The 16,573-nt window shown below is 45.0% G+C and overlaps 1 protein-coding gene and 1 non-coding gene across 4 annotated transcripts in view; both read left to right on the top strand.

Moving 5' to 3' along the window:
- Positions 1 to 16,573, top strand: part of LOC126162769 (uncharacterized) — a 493,174-nt gene that overhangs the window by 92,626 nt on the left and 383,975 nt on the right. The gene's annotated exons all lie outside the window — the stretch shown is intronic.
- Trnas-uga (transfer RNA serine (anticodon UGA)) lies at positions 7,099 to 7,173 on the top strand. The gene has a single exon. It is a non-coding gene; the product is annotated as a tRNA-Ser (tRNA).

The raw sequence follows: 16,573 nt of genomic DNA, 5'->3' as shown, positions 1-16,573 counted from the left end.
AAATGGTGTACCTGCGTCGTATAACAGGGAGAGTAGAATCTACCTTTATTTCCTGAACAGCGATGTTGTAGTGCTTCTCTGATAGCCGTAAGCATATATCGCTTCTTTCGCTGTTTTCCTGCACTTGGCGCCAACACAGTGTTCAGTGGATGAACACCGTTCATTTACTGCGGTGCAAAAAAATGGCTCTGAGCACTATGGGACTTAACATCTATCGTCATCAGTCCCCTAGAACTTAGAACTACTTAAACCTAACTAACCTAACGACATCACACACATCCATGCCCGAGGCAGGATTCGAACCTGCGACCGTAGCAGCCGCGCGGCTCCGGACTGAGCGCCTAGAGCCGGCCGCGCTGGTCTAGCGGTTCTAGGCGCTCAGTCCGGAACCGCGGGACTGCTACGGTCGCGGGTTCGAATCCTGCCTCGGGCATGGATGTGTGTGATGTCCTTAGGTTAGTTAGGTTTAATTAGTTCTAAGTTCTAGGCGACTGATGACCTCAGAAGTTAAGTCGCATAGTGCTCAGAGCCATTTGAACCATTTTTGAGCGCCTGGAACCGCTAGACCACCGCGGCCGGCATTGCGGTGCAAAGCCCAAGCTGCTCGAGAGCGGGCGTACCACAGGTTGCGCCTTTACAGTTCACATGATGGGAGTTTAACTTGGGGGGAGAAGGTTCTTCCTGCCGACACTGGTTTCTCTCCACAACGTTTTCTGTGATGCAGTCGCCAATTTCTTCTACAGTTGCCTTGCAGAAAGGTAGACTAATAGAGAGGAGCAATGGCGTATCGAACAGAATGACTGGCGTAGCGAATGGCAAAGTGCAAAGTTTCCAGCGCTGATCGCGCCTGACTTACAGTTGCAATGAAGCCGACATTAGTCTTCCCAAACAGCCTTCTACGGCGCTTCATGACCAACTGCTCGTACCAGTCCATAATAGGTAATTCGGTGGCATGAAAGGCCTCTATACCAGTACCGAAAAAGATCACATCTAGCTAATCTTTACTTTCGCAAACGAGTACTCGTTACTTCAACGATATTCTGTGGAAGATTCTACGTCTCTGAAGTATGTTCCTGACTCCTACAACACGTATTGCACGAGCAAGAATTTAGCAAATTAGATAGAACGTGCCAAGAAAAAAGACTGTGGAAAATGGTAGAAATTTTTGTTGGAACGTTTACTGAAGCGTCTAAGGTTAAACGAATCCGGTAGAGGCCGAAGGAAGAGGAAAACTGTAGCGTTGCAAGAGTCTGGTAGATTTATCGAAATAAGGACTGAAGACGTCATGCAATGAGTCACTGACAGAAATCAGCCTAATAAAAAACATAGTAAACCTAAGAAATAGATTGACATCTGCATAATCTGCAAATCGCTGTGTAGTTTATGGCAGGGGCTGCGTTGTGTCATATATTGGAGTTTCTTGCTGTTCCATTCGCGTATGGGTCGCTGGAAAAATGGCTGCTCAAAAGGCTGTTTGCGCCCTGTCATCAAAAAACCTCGTCTTCGCGCTCAGTCCGGAATCAGTACGAAGGTTGTAAAAACTGACATTCTGTGATTCGTCGTTTAAAGCTGGTTCTTCAAACTTCGTTTGTAGGCTTTCACATGATAGTTTGCGTCTGTATTTAACAATCTCCCAGTTCAGTTTCTTCAGCGTCTCCATGACGCAGTCCCTTGGGTCAAATAGTCCTAAACCTGTGACCATCCGTGACACCTCTATTTGTACGTGTTTAATATCCCCTTGCTAGTCCTATTTGGTATAGGTCTCATACAGTAGAACAATATTTCAGGGTGGGTCGTAAGAGTGTTTTTAGGCAATTTACTTTATAGACATTGCATTTCGTTGTAGTGTACCAGTAAACCATAATCTGCTACCTGCTCCTACAGCTACATGACTGCTCTGCAATTCACAGTTAAGTGCGTGGGACAGGGTTCTTCGAACCACTGTCAGACCATTTGTCTACTGATCCACTTTCTAACAGCGAGGAAAGACGAATACTTCAATCCTTCTGCACAAGCTCTGATTTCTCTTATTTTTATGATCAGTTTTCCGTATGCTGGTTTGGACAAAATAATATTTTCACATTCATAGGAGAAAGTTGGCGATAGAAATTTCGTGAAAAGATTTCGCCGAAGCTAAAAACGCATTTTGTTTTAATGATTGCCATCCCAACCCGTTAATCATACCGGTGTCACCTTGTTAGCGACAGTACAAAACGTGCCGCCCTTCTTTGAACTTTTTCGGTGTCCTCAGCCAATCGTATCTAGTAAGAATCCCACACACCATTGCAGTACTCTAGCAGAAGACGAACAAGGATAGTGTAGGCAGTCTCTGTAGCAGACTTGTTGTACCTTCTAAATGTTCTACCAGTAAAATGTAGTTTTTTAGTTTGCCTTCCCCACATATTTATCTATGCGATCGTTCCTGCTTAAGTTGTTCTTAATTCTTATTCTTTGTATTTAGTAGAATTGACAGCCTTTGAATTTGTGTGATACATCGTGTAACAGAAATTTGACGTATTTTTTTTTCTCATGTGGAAATCATCAGTTTTCGCACCATAAAGATATCGTGTTCACCTTCGACTGAACCTATGTCATCGTTCCCTTCCATGACCCTATAAAGTATTAGACCCAGGTAGTTTAATGAGTGGACGGATTCCAACTGTGGCTCACTGATATTATAGTCACAGGAAACTACGTTGCATCCATTTTATGAATTGCAAAATTTTTCAGTTTTGAACATTTAAAGTAAGTTGCTTATATGTGCTGCGCTTCGAAACCTTATCAAGATTTTCCTAAATATCTGCAAAACTTTTATCAGACAGTACTTCATTAAAGATCGCTCCATCACCTGAGGAAAGTCTGAGGTTGTCATCAATACTTTCTGCTAGGTCATTAATATACAACATGAACAGAAAGTGTCAGACACATTTCCCCAGGGCACACCAGAAGTTACTTCCACATCTTTCGATGACACACTATATAAGAAAACGTGTCGTATCTTCCTTGCCAAAAATCATCAGTCCAGTCTAAAATCTCTCTACATCCCCGGCAGAAGCATACGTGTGGTACTAAGTAAAATGCTTTTCGGAATTTACGAAATACTGCATCTGCCTGATTGCCTTGATCCATGGCGTTCGGGATGTCACGTGAGAAAAGTGAGATTTCGGTTCCGCTTGATCGATGTTTCGGAAGCCATGCTGGTTTGGCGTGAAGAAGGCCATTCTGAAAATGTAAAAGTCTTTGATATTGTGGGCTGCAATAGCTATATTGAAATGCCGGGGTTAGCTGGCGAGCGACAGGAATGCAGAATAGCATGAATCCAATCTTTGCATTGACAACAAAAAGTCTGAAACTTTTTGGCAGAGTAAAACTTTGTGCCAGACCAAGAGTCGAACTCGAGACCTCTGCATTTCACAGGCAGGTGCTGACTGTACTAACCAAGCACGACCCACGACGCGTCCTCACAGTTTTGCTTCCGCCAGTACCTCATCTCCAACCTCCCAAACTTCACAGAAGTCGTCCTGCAGATTTTGCAGAACTAGCAATCCTAGAAGAAAGGATATTGAGACGACATGGGGGATATTGAGGAGAAATGGCTTAGCCACAGCCTGGCGGATGTTTCCAGGGTGAAATTTTCACTCTGCAGCGGAGTGTGCGCTGACATGAAACTTCCTGGAAGATTAAAACTGTTCGCCAGACCAGGACTCGAACTTGAGGCCTTCGCATTTCGCAGGAAAATGCTCTATCGACTTAGCTAACCAAGCACTACTCATAAGCTCTCCTCATAGGTACTGGAGGAAGTAAAACCGTGAGGACATGTCGTGAGTATTGCTTGAGTAGCTCAGTCGATAGAGCACTTGCCCGCGGAAGGCAAAGGACCCGAGTTCGAATCTCGGTTCGACACACAGTTTTAATCTGCCAGAAAGTTTCATATCAGAGCACACTCCGCTGCAGAGTGAAAAGACGGCCTTTAAGATTTCTACAAATACGTTAAGTCGTTCTGGCGGCAGGTGGATGGCGCTGGCGAGTGCTGCGCCTCGGCGGTCGTGCTCTGCTGGTGACCGAATTCTGCGCGTGGCCGCCACTGTGTCAAGGCTGGTCTCAACGAGTCCCCTGTTTCGTACCGAGTCGCTCACGAAGGCCGTTCACGGCGCCTGAAGCCGTCCTCACATGCGACGTGAAGGCGCCCGCGGACGTGGAGCTAGTGAAGCTTCGTGACGTCGCAGCGTGGAATTTCACTTTCCAGAGCATTCCCAACAGTGAAAAACTGAATCCGACAAGTCAATTTTTTTTGTTTCGTGGAGAGAAACGTGGCCAATGAGATCCAAGGTAGCTACCTACGGCACATACAGAACTTATAAGACGTTATATTGATTTACGTCCATGGTCCCAATTTGACGAATTTCATGTTACAACTTTGGTGTGCTGTTCTAAACCACCCGCACACTGAGGATCTCTCGAAAACTTGTTTTTGATTCGATGTGTAAAATTATGGGAAACGACATTTTGTGATTAAAAAATTTTCGTACTTCGTCTGCCTCTACACAACTAAACAGAAATTTACAATTAAATGCCTGGCAGAACCACATTCAACTTATTTCTCTGCCGTTCCAATGTCGAATAGGGCGCGGGAAAATCGAACACTTAAATCTTTCCGCTCAAGCTGTGATTTCATTTATTTTTTTACGATTGTAATTTTTCCCCACAGAGATAAGCGACAGCAAAATATTTTCGTATTCTGAGGATAAACTTGGTGATAACAATTTCGTGAGTAGATCTCGTCGCAACGAAAAATACTTTCGTTTTAATCTTTTCCATGCTAACTCGGGTGTCACATCCATGACTCTCTTGCTCCTGTTTCGTGACTATGCAAAATCAGCTGCCTTCTTTTGAACTTTTTCGATGTTCTCCGTCAGTCCTATCTGATATGGATACCATATAGCGCAACAGTACTCAAGACGATGACTGACAACAGTACTGTAGGCAGTCTCTTTGCTGGATTTGTTGCATCTTATACGTGTTCCGCCAATAAACCGCAATATTAGGTTCACTTTCACCACAAAATTATCTACATGATAGTTCCAATTTATGTTGTTCGTAATCAGAATCCCTAAGTATTTAGTCGACTTCACAGCGTTTAGATTTGTATGATCGTAACTGTAATTTTAGTGGAATCCTTTTAGTACTCATGTGGATAACTTCACACTTCATTATTTATTGGGTGCGCCGGCCGGAGTGGCCGAGCGGTTCTAGGCGCTACAGTCTGGACCCGCGCGACCGCTACGGTCGCAGGTTCGAATCCTGCCTCGGGCGTGGATGTGTGTGATGTCCTTAGGTTGGTTAGGTTTAAGTAGTTCTAAGTTCTAGAGGACTGATGACCTTAGCAGTTACGTTCCATAGTGCTCAGAGCCATTTGAACCATTTGAATTTATTGGGTGCTTATCGTACCGTATTGTTAACTCAGAAAAGCATACAGTTTCCAGGTAAGATTTATCAAAAACGCATCGCTGTCCGTAAGAATTTTTATTTAGAGCTTTTCGTATGTGACTGTCTACAGGTGTTAAACAATGTGGAAAAAGCGCATTTGTGTCATCAGCTGTGCTCTTTTATGTTTATTCTCTACCGGTTTCGATTGTTACAATCATCTTCAAGGAGAAAAATGTTCATCGATGGAATAATGTATGTTATAAATAACCCAATGACATCGTATTTAAATACCATTCCGGTTGCTGTGAAATCGAAATTAAAATATATCCGCTAGTGTAACAGTTTTACGTACCAGCTAGTGAGTCTTATAAATGTAGAGTAGCACCATACTTTTTACACTGCCGTGCATTTTGTTTTCTTTTTTTCCTTTTCCGTCTGCAGCTCGTCATTTAATGCATGGGACATTCCATTTCGGAAATCGCTAGGGAATTCAATATTCCCAGATCGACAGTGTCAAAGGCTTGGCGAGAATACCAAATTTCAAGCATTAGGTCTTGTAACATCCCCTTAGTAAAATTGTAAATGAGATAGCTGGAAAAACTCTTAAGTTATTTGATTTTCAGGCAGCTGAGCAAAACTGAATGTACTCAGACAGTTCTCTCTTTACTTATTCTGATCATCACTAAACTAACACACAATATTTTTTAGCGCAACGCAGTCTGACTTTCAATAATCCCTACAAAAGAATGGCCCTGACTAACAATAACCTATACCCTTTATGAATCACTTATCTCACAAAAACCTTCATTACTCGAACTACTGCAATACAGCGAGCGCCAATATTGTGTGTTAGTTTACTGTTGATTAGAATAAGTAAAGAGAGAAATGTCTGAGTACGTTCAGTTTTGCTCAGCTGTTTCAAAATCAAATAACGTAGAGGTTTATCTGTACTGTCATTCATAATTTTTCTAAGGGGATGTTGCACAGCTCCATCTACAACGAATGGGAAACAATTGTTTTGAGTTAACCGTACGTGTGCTTTTTTTGGTAGAATCCGAATATGCAATAAAAATGGAGTGGAGGGTTGCCATTTGAAAATACAGGAGGGGTTGCTTGGAGGTAGCCAGTTGTACCACAAACAGATGTCCACTTTACTAGTATTAACTTTCCACGTAGAACTTTTTTTTTCGTACGATGTCTCGTTTTCTAGATATTTATTCTGCTACGATCGCAGGTTCGAATCCTTCTTCGGTCATGGATGTATGTGATGTCCTTTGGTTGGTTACGTTTAAGTAGTTCTGAGTCTAGGGGACTGATGACTGCGGATGTTAAGTCCCATAGTGCTTAGAGCCATTTGAACTATTTTCTAGATATTTAGTTGTCACAACTTAAAACAAACACCTTGCACAATTAAATTTCTTGGCAGATTAAAACTGTGTGCCGGACCGAGACTCGAACTCGGGACCTTTGCCTTTCGCGGGCAAGTGCTCTACCAACTGAGCTACCCAAGCACGACTCACGCCCCGTCCTCACAGCTTTATTTCCGCCAGTACCTCGTATCCTACTTTCCAAACTTCACAGAAGTTCTCCTGCGCAGAACTTCTGTGAAGTTTGGAAAGTAGGAGACGAGGTACTGGCGGAAATAAAGCTGTGAGGACGGGGCGTGAGTCGTGCTTGGGTAGCTCAGTTGGTAGAGCACTTGCCCGTGAAAGGCAAAGGTCCCGAGTTCGAGTCTCGGTCCGGCACACAGTTTTAATCTGCCAGAAAGTTTCATACCAGCGTACATTCCGCTGCAGAGTGAAAATCTCATTCTGGACCTTGCACAATGTTCGATCAGTTTCCTTAGAAGCTACAATACGCTTCAACGTATATGACTCCTACCACCACAAATGTGTCCAGCCGACGGTTCCAAATATCCCGGCCTGCAGCCTCGTCGAAGAGTCTAGTCATTTTTACGAAATCTTTGTTCCGGTGCCTGCATACCGTGAGGTCGGGGCTAGCGGAGTCTTCGGCCAGAAGACGGGCGCCTGCATAGTGCGCGCGCGGCTGTAGGCAAACGAACAGGATGTGCCCGGCTGATGGGCCAGCAGCCAGCAGCCAGCAGCCAGCCACGGGCAGAGGTGCGCATTCCTGCGGGCCAAGGCCGGCTCTGCGCCGGTGTAGCGGCGGACTCGATGACGCCTGCTGCAGCTCGCGCACACGCATGCGCTGCAGCGTTCTGCACCACTAGAGCGATCGAGGGTTTTTCTTACTGTGTTAAACTTTGTTTACACCGGAGCAAATGGAACCGAACGGGCATTCGAGATAAATTCGCCGTAGTTTACTGTTGTTGGCTTGTTTCTGTTCGGGAGGACGACGGTTGAATCCCGCGTCTGGCCATCCTGATTTAGGTTTTCCGTGATTTCCCTAAATCGCTCCAGGCAAATGCCGGGATGGTTCCTTTGAAAGGGCACGGCCGACTTCCTTCCCCGTCCTCCCCTAATCCGATGAGACCGATGACCTCGCTGTTTGGTCTCTTCCCCCAAACAACCAACCCCCAATGACTCTTTGGGACTCTTTGGGCTTGTTTGTGTGAACAAAAGTTTGCGCTAGAGGAAACGGCAGAGAACTCGGGGTAACGGACATAGGCTACGAACGCTGCGTTATTGTTTCTTGGCGCTGATAGTCGTCACACTGGATGCAACACGGCATGTAGTCAGACCAACGGTGGAGAGCTTTCTGCATGGTGAGCATAGTGTTTTTGACTAAGTAAGCTAAATGTCGTAGGAAAGGAAGAATTTTGGTGTCTCACTTCGTTCTTAAACATGAAATGCGTGGATGTAATGCATGTAACCTTGAATTGCAACTTCAGATATTCTTAGCATTAATCCGAAACTTTGTACGTAAGCCGATTGACGCTTTTCTCAGGCTTCTCACTACAGCTGAGGAGGAAGTTTAAAAGCACAGCACTGATTACCGACGACCATCATAACTTAAAGGAAGGCGACCATTTACATTTTGGTTATTAGCAATTGGAGACATTTACGTCGGTGATGGTTTCGAATTGCAGTAGCTCGTTTATCTCAAATAGGATGTGATGTATCCTGTAACATAGGCGAAGTATTTAAAGAACTTTTATCAATGCTTTTCTAAGGAAGATCATGTAAAAACAATATCGTCAGCTAAACGTGAAATACACATACGAATTGTCACGTAGGCTGCTTGATGAAATCGGTATGTGTTTTGTCACATGGAAGGTAACGTGAAACAGGGTAAACCATTTTTTTTTATCATCAAAAATTCCTAACGTAAATTATGCACCTGCCAGCTAATTAAAGTAGCATGATTTTAAACAACGATAAAGATAAATTACTTTCGAATATTTTTAATATCTATCAGCATTATATATATATATATATATATTGGCACTTGTTTGGCTCAGGGTCAATTAAATTGCCGAAGTGGCGTCCAGTTGAAAGACATGTAGCAGACCAGTGGCTCATATGATGTAATAAATAATAATAATATTATTATTACTCCTGCTTTCTTGTTATATATGAGGTGAGACCTCTCAGGTCTGTGCGACAACCTCCAGATGGCTCTGACAATCGGGACCTCTTTCTGCTTCTGGGCCACGTCATTCAGCGCGTCGTTTACGCCCGCCGATAGTGTGGAACACGAACCCAGGCTAGCGAATGCTAATTGAACACGATCCAATGGCTTTTGCTCGCGCTTGCCTACCGTTGACATCTATGCTCGTCGTCAAATTGTCGTCACGCGGCATGTCAAGTGAAATTTGTGAGTGGATTATATTCAGTCAGATTTCAATAAGGTTTTAAAGTAGTGCAAAGATTGGTATCTTGCTTTAAATGTTCAGAAATGTAAAATTGTGTGCTTCACGAAAAGAAAAACCGTAGTATACTATGGCTGTTGGAATCAGCCAACTCACTCAGATACGTGGTTGTAACACTTTGTAGGGATATGAAAAGAAATGATCACATCGGTTCAGTCGTGTGTATAGCAGGTGGTAGACTTCGGTTTGCTGGTAGAATACTGGGGAGGTGCAATCAGTTAACAAAAGAGATTGCATACAAATCACTCGTGCGACCCATCCTAGAATATTGCTCAAGTGTGTGGGACCCGTACCAGTTTGGACTAACAAGGGATATTGAACATGTACAGAGAAGGGCGCCACGAATGATCACAGGTTTCTTTGATCCGTGAGGGAGGGTCACAGAGATACTGGAGGAACTGAACTGAAATACTATATAAGATAGACGTAAACTATTCCCAGAAAGTCTGTTTGCAGAGTTTCAAGAACCGGCTTTTAATGATTCTAGGAATACACTACAATCCCATACGTATCGCTCACATAGGAATTGTGAGGATAAGGCTAGAAACATCACTGCACTCACAGAGGCATTCAGTCATTCACTCCTCCAGCAGTCCATACATGAATGGCACGAGAAGAAACGGTGATAACTGATATAATTGGGCGTACCCTCTGCAATGCACATCACGGTAGTTTTCAGAGTATGTGTAGATGAAGATGTAGAGACAATTCTCGTTGACTAGTGTTCGCTCCAGTGTAGGTTTTGGCACTAAAATGGCTTTGGTGTGGGAAGCCTTGTATCTGTGCTTTTTTAGCTGCGTAGTTAATTTAAGTCAATGCTCACGTAATTCGTTTGATGGCTACATCGGTTTCAGGTAACTTGTTTTCTGACACAGGACACAAGAATTTGATCATAAAACTGGAGCTTCAATAATTTAGGTCGATTTTGCGATATTTATAGTTTTTTTCTTACAGTCATAGCAACTCCCGTAACATTTTTTCTCTTCCATTTTGGCCATCTAGGGACCACGTATAATTTCAGTCCCTTCTCATGTTGGCCTGTTATTTGCCTCCAGTATGCTCTCAAATTTTTACCGTGCCTCTGTTCTCCTTCAGACTACTTCGTACCTGTTCTCTTACTGCTTCTGCCTAGGAAGCCATCTAAGTTATTTTCTTTTTGTTTCTTCTGATTCTTGAGGCTTTTGTTGTATTAGTGACAAAATTGTGTATACAGGTCCAAAAAAATGGGATCTTTCCTTTATTCTTTTTTCTGTATTTCGAATACTTTCACCATTACTTCTTAATTTCTAGACTTATTTCCTTCTTACTGTTAGTTATTGCTCATAATAATTTGCTTTAACTGTTAGAATTACTCTTACCACAAACCCCACTACAGAAATTTGAATTTCTGCTACCAGCATCACCACATTTGCAGAATTTCTTTATTTATTTCGAACCAATGATTACAAACAAATTGTCATCAGACTATCGATTTCGATCGATAATATAAGCATTCTCAGATCTGATTTAAATTGAAGGCAGCCTCACGTTATCCTAATATGATTAAGCCAAAGTGGCATCGTTGTAAGATCAAAACAGTAACGATGCTAGTATGGCTTATTCACATTAGTATAATATAAGGCTTCTTCTGTTTTAATCAGATATGAAGATAACATTGTGGACCGGAATCGATAGTCCGACGGCGGCAATTGTATGGAATCTTTGACACGAATTAAGCAAAGAAATTCTGTACATACGGTATCACTGGCTCTATCCACGGCTATGTTGCAGCTTATATCGTCGCATTTAGAGAAGGGCGATTAGGGATTAACATAGCCTTCACAATAAAATCATTAAAGGGGAAGCACAGGCTCCAGTTGGGGCGACATGTACAGCCATTGAAACGTTAAATGACTATGATGTTTATAGTGCGTAATTATATGTGTTTGTCTCTACGAAGCTTTTTGTGGGTTAAACACATCTGGAAAGGGCAATTTGCCGAAACTTCTAAAGTGACTACATTTTTTACTTATCTAAGCGCTCGTTGACGTAATAAATTACAAAAAAATGTTCAAATGTGTGTGAAATCTTGTGGGACTTAACTGCTAAGGTCATCAGTCCCTAAGCTTATACACTACTTAACCTAAATTATCCAAGGACAAACACAGACACCCATGCCCGAGGGAGGACTCGAACCTCCGCCGGGACCAGCCGCACAGTCCATGACTGCAGCGCCTCAGACCGCTCGGCTAATCCCGCGCGGCAATAAATTACAATACAAGCATTACAAAGGTCGCATATTTCCAAATGGCAATACGTCTGACGTCCGGTGTGCATCAAAGCAGTTTCACTGCGGTAAACGTATTCGGACGTTGCCCCCCCCCTTCCTCTCTCTCTCTCTCTCTCTCTCACACACACACACACGCACACACACATATATACACTAGCGCGCGCGCTAGACCTAGTTTCAGTGGAAAACACCGATACTTATTCTGTGCGCGCGTAACTTTCCTCGTGATAGTTACCAGAGCAAGGTTTCTTAACCCAAATTGATACTTCTCCCTTCTACATCTTCACGGAGTCTGCTTATTCATATCGTGAACGTCAGCGATGCCGCAGTGTCCTACTGAGGAGGGAAAGCAACTTTTTGGGCAGTTTTGCATTAAACATTCTGTTGGTGGCCGTTCAATAAATATGGAAATGATCCTTGCGGGGTGGGCGATACGTCATGTTCGCTCGTAGCCAACTTGTGCTCAAGAAGTAAGAAGACGAGGCTAGGATGGAGAGGCACAGAGCAGGTTCTCCCACGTCAGCCCGCTGGACTGGCGGTCCAACCGGCCGTCACTCTTTATGAGCCGACGTATTGAATATTCAGTTAATTTGTGTCTTCTCTCTCCTAATAACTGTTGCCGCTTTTTAGTAAGAGAGACGCAACTCGTCTTCCTCTCTTGCTCGCACCTCTTTCCGCACTCCTTTTTCTCTCTCTCCCTCCTCGATATCCCCTCCCCCCCCCCACCCAAACTGAAACTCAATACTTTTTTTCCCCCTATCAGTGTCCCGCCCTCATTTACGGCTCCAACGACATCATCACGTCCGGAAGGAAACTTTCCAAGCAAATGATTCGGTAAGGCTTGTGATTCTAGACGATCATGCACCTCAGATTCACTGCACATAAGTAATGTGTGGCTAGAGTGAAGATAGACAGATGATGTAATTAGAAATTCCGGTCGCCAGCACATGTAACGTGTAGAAGCAGCGTGAGTCACCACATCCTGTAATACATGTCACATGTTGAAAGGACGTACGCCGCGCGGAGTGGCCGCGCGGTTAGAGGCGCCATGTCACGGATTGTGCGGCCCCTCCCGCCAGAGGTTCGAGTCCTCCCTCGGTGATGTGTGTGTGTGTGTGTGTGTGTGTGTGTGTGTGTGTGTGTGTGTGTGTGTTGTCCTTAGCATACGTTACTTTAAGTAGAAACTCTTAGGCCCGATGACCTCAGCAGTTTGGTCCCTTAGGAATTCACACACATTTGAATGTTTTTTGAAAGGGCGTACTGGATATAAACTTGTGACAGGTCTATCTCCAATCGAGCACATATGGGACGTCATCGGACGACAACTCGTGTCGGCCATAACCAGCGTTAACCGTTCCTGTGTTGGCCGGCCAAGTGCAACAGCCATTGAACTCCATCCACAAACTGACATCCGGCACCAACACAATGCATGCATGTTTGCATGCTTGCTTTCAACTTCCTGGCGATTACACCGTTTATTAAGGTAGCAGCATTTCATATCGGCAGTGGCTTGTGCTTAGATTAACCTATGGTCTTGCAATGTTAATCATTTAAATATGTTACCTAGACAAATGCGTTCTCGAAATTTCATTACTCAACGTTACTTCTTTTTGGTGCCGCAGTTTTTTCCGTTAGTGTATAGGGTGGTCATACAGCATAAATGGCATAAATGAAATACAGTAAAGCGCCAAAGAGACCTGGTGTAGGCGTTCACGATCAAATATAGAGATATGTAAATAAGCAGAATACGGCGCTGCGATCGGAAAGTGGCTAGCGCAGTTGTTAGATCGGTTACTGTTGCTACAATGGCAGGTTACGAAGATTTAGGTGAATTTGAACGTGGTGTTGTAGTCAGCGGACGAGCGATGGGACTCAGCATCTCCGAGGTAGCGTTGAAGTGGGGGTTTTCCCGTACGACTATTTCACGAGAGTACCGTGAATGTCAGGAATCCGGTAAAATATCAAATCTCCGACATCGCTGCTGTCGGAAAAAGATCCTGCAAGAACGGGACCAACGACGACTGAAGAGAATCGTTCGTGACAGATGTGCAACCCTACCGCAAATTGCTGCAGATTTCTCTGCTGGGCCATCAAAAAGTGTCAACGTGCGAACCATTGAACGAAATGTTACTATGGGCTTTCGGAGTCGAAGGCCTACTCGTGTAACCCTGATGACTACACGCCTCGCCTGGGCCTGTCAAATCCGACATTGAACTGGCGACGACTGGAAACGTGTTCCCTGGTCGGACGAGTCTCGTTTCATATTGTATCGAGCGGATGGACGTGTACGGGTACGGAGACCACCTCACGAATCAATGGACCCTGCATGTCATCAGGGGACTGTTCGAGCTCGTGGAGGCTCTCTAATGGTGTGAGGCGTATGCAGTTGCAATGATAAGAGACCCTGATGCGCGTAGATACGACTCTGACAGATGACGCGTACGCAAGCGTCCTCTCTGATCACCTGTATCCATCCGTGTCTATTCCGACGGACTTAGGCAATTCCAGCAGGACAAAGCGACACCCCACAAGTCCAGAATTGCTACAGAGTGGCTCCAGGAACACTCTTCTGAGCTTAAACACTTCCGCTAGCCACAAAACTCCCAAGACATGAATGTTATTGAGCATATCTGGGATGCCTTGTATCATGCTGTTCAGAAGAGATTTCCACCCCCTCGTACTCTTACGGATTTATGGACAGCCCTGCAAGATTCACTACGTCAGACACTAGTCGAGTCCATGCCACACCGTGCTGCGGGACTTCTGCGTGCACACAGGGGCCCTAAACGATGTTAGGGACGTGTACCTGTTTGTTTGGCTCTTCAGTTTATGTTACCTAGACAAATGTGTTTTCGAAATCCCATTATTCTACATTAATAATTTTTTGGTGCTCCAATTTTCTTCCGTCATTGTGTAAGTTGGGTAATATAGCATTGATGGGATAAATATAGCATATAGCACTCCGTCTTCAGGTCACAAGTGGCCCATCGGGACCAATCGACCGCCGTGTCATCCTCTGTTGAGGATGCGGATAGGAGTGGCGTGTGGTCAGGACACCGCTCTCCCGGTCGTTATGATGGTTTTCTTTCACCGGAGCCGCTACTATTCGGTCGAGTAGCTCCTGAATTGGCATCACGAGACACGTGACAAAAAATAAGAACACCTACAGCCGTCCTTACGATTTTATTTTATTTTGTCGCTGCCAGTTTCAACGCTTCATTGCGTCATCTTCAGGCTCTTTTTGATGCGGTACATTTTGATATGACCCCCATGCATAACCCATCATTACTGGATACGCAGATTATGTTTCAGCGCTCCAAGCTGACACATTATTTGCGTATCCAGTAGTGCTGGCTACTGATGGGTTATGCATGGGGATCATGTCAGCCTGTACCGCATCAAAAAGAGCCTGAAGATGACACAATGAAGCGTTGAAACTGGTAGCGACAAAGTAAAATCATCAGGACGGTTGTAGGTGTTTTTTTATTTTTTTTCGCGAAAGAAAATGTCATCCTCCACTCATGCATATTGATCGCAGACTACGAGATTGAGAAGCATTTAGTCGCGAGCCGTGTCTATCAGTGTAGTTCTACAGAGAGTTGTCCCTTTCGGGCTGAAGACGGGATGTGACGTAGGAGCGTGCGGCTGACGGCACCGGCCGCCTACAGGTGACCTGCACGCTGGCTGCGTTGGGCAAGCACCGAGCAGGCGCTGCTACGCCACGGCGGGGCAAGGTCGGTCGCTGGGCTGTCCGGCTGGCCACAGGAGTGGAGCGGAGTGGAGAGGAGAGAACCGTTGCGGAGGAGCGCCGCGCCGCGCCGTGTGTGGGTCACCGGGCGAACGGGTCGCGCAGCGCGGGGCGCACCACCGCCTCAGCTTCGCGGGGCCCCGCTGCATCTGGACTCCGTGCTCTGTCTCTGTCTCTGTACGAGGTGCATTCAAGTTCTAACGCCTCCGATTTTTTTTTTCTAATTAACTACTCACCCTAAATCGATGAAACTGGCGTTACTTCTCGACGTAATCGCCCTGCAGACGTACACATTTTTCACAACGCTGACGCGATGATTCCATGGCAGCGGCGAAGGCTTCTTTAGGAGTCTGTTTTGACCACTGGAAAATCGCTGAGGCAATAGCAGCACGGCTTGTGAATGTGCGGCCACGGAGAGTGTCTTTCATTGTTGGAAAAAGCCAAAAGTCACTAGGAGCCAGGTCAGGTGAGTAGGGAGCATGAGGAGTCACTTCAAAGTTGTTATCACGAAGAAACTGTTTCGTAACGTTAGCTCGATGTGCGGGTGCGTTGTCTTGGTGAAACAGCACACACGCAGCCCTTCCCGGACGTTTTTGTTGCAGTGCAGGAAGGAATTTGTTCTTCAAAACATTTTTGTAGGATGCACCTGTTACCGTAGTGCCCATTGGAACACAATGGGTAAGGATTACGCCCTCGCTGTCCCAGAACATGGACACCATCATTTTTTCAGCGCTGGCGGTTACCCGAAGTTTTTTTGGTGGCGGTGAATCTGTGTGCTTCCATTGAGCTGACTGGTGCTTTGTTTCTGGATTGAAAAATGGCATCCACGTCTCATCCATTGTCACAACCGACGAAAAGAAAGTCCCATTCGTGCTGTCGTTGCGCGTCAACATTGCTTGGCAACATGCCACACGGGCGGCCGTGTGGTCGTACGTCAGCATTCGTGGCACCCACCTGGATGACACTTTTCGCATTTTCAGGTCGTCATGCAGGATTGTGTGCGCAGAATCCACAGAAATGCCAACTCTGGAGGCGATCTGTTCAACAGTCATTCGGCGATCCCCCAAAACAATTCTCTCCACTTTCTCGATCGTGTCGTCAGACCGGCTTGTGCGAGCCCGAGGTTGTTTCGGTTTGTTGTCACACGATGTTCTGCCTTCATTAAACTGTCGCACCCACGAACGCACTTTCGACACATCCATAACTCCATCACCACATGTCTCCTTCAACTATCGATGAATTTCAATTGGTTTCACACCACGCATATTCAGAAAACGAATGATTGCACGCTGTTCAA

This window comes from Schistocerca cancellata, chromosome 2, assembly GCF_023864275.1.
Source record: "Schistocerca cancellata isolate TAMUIC-IGC-003103 chromosome 2, iqSchCanc2.1, whole genome shotgun sequence".
In the NCBI taxonomy this organism is placed as follows: domain Eukaryota; kingdom Metazoa; phylum Arthropoda; class Insecta; order Orthoptera; family Acrididae; genus Schistocerca; species Schistocerca cancellata.
This window is presented reverse-complemented; position numbering and strand designations above follow the sequence as displayed.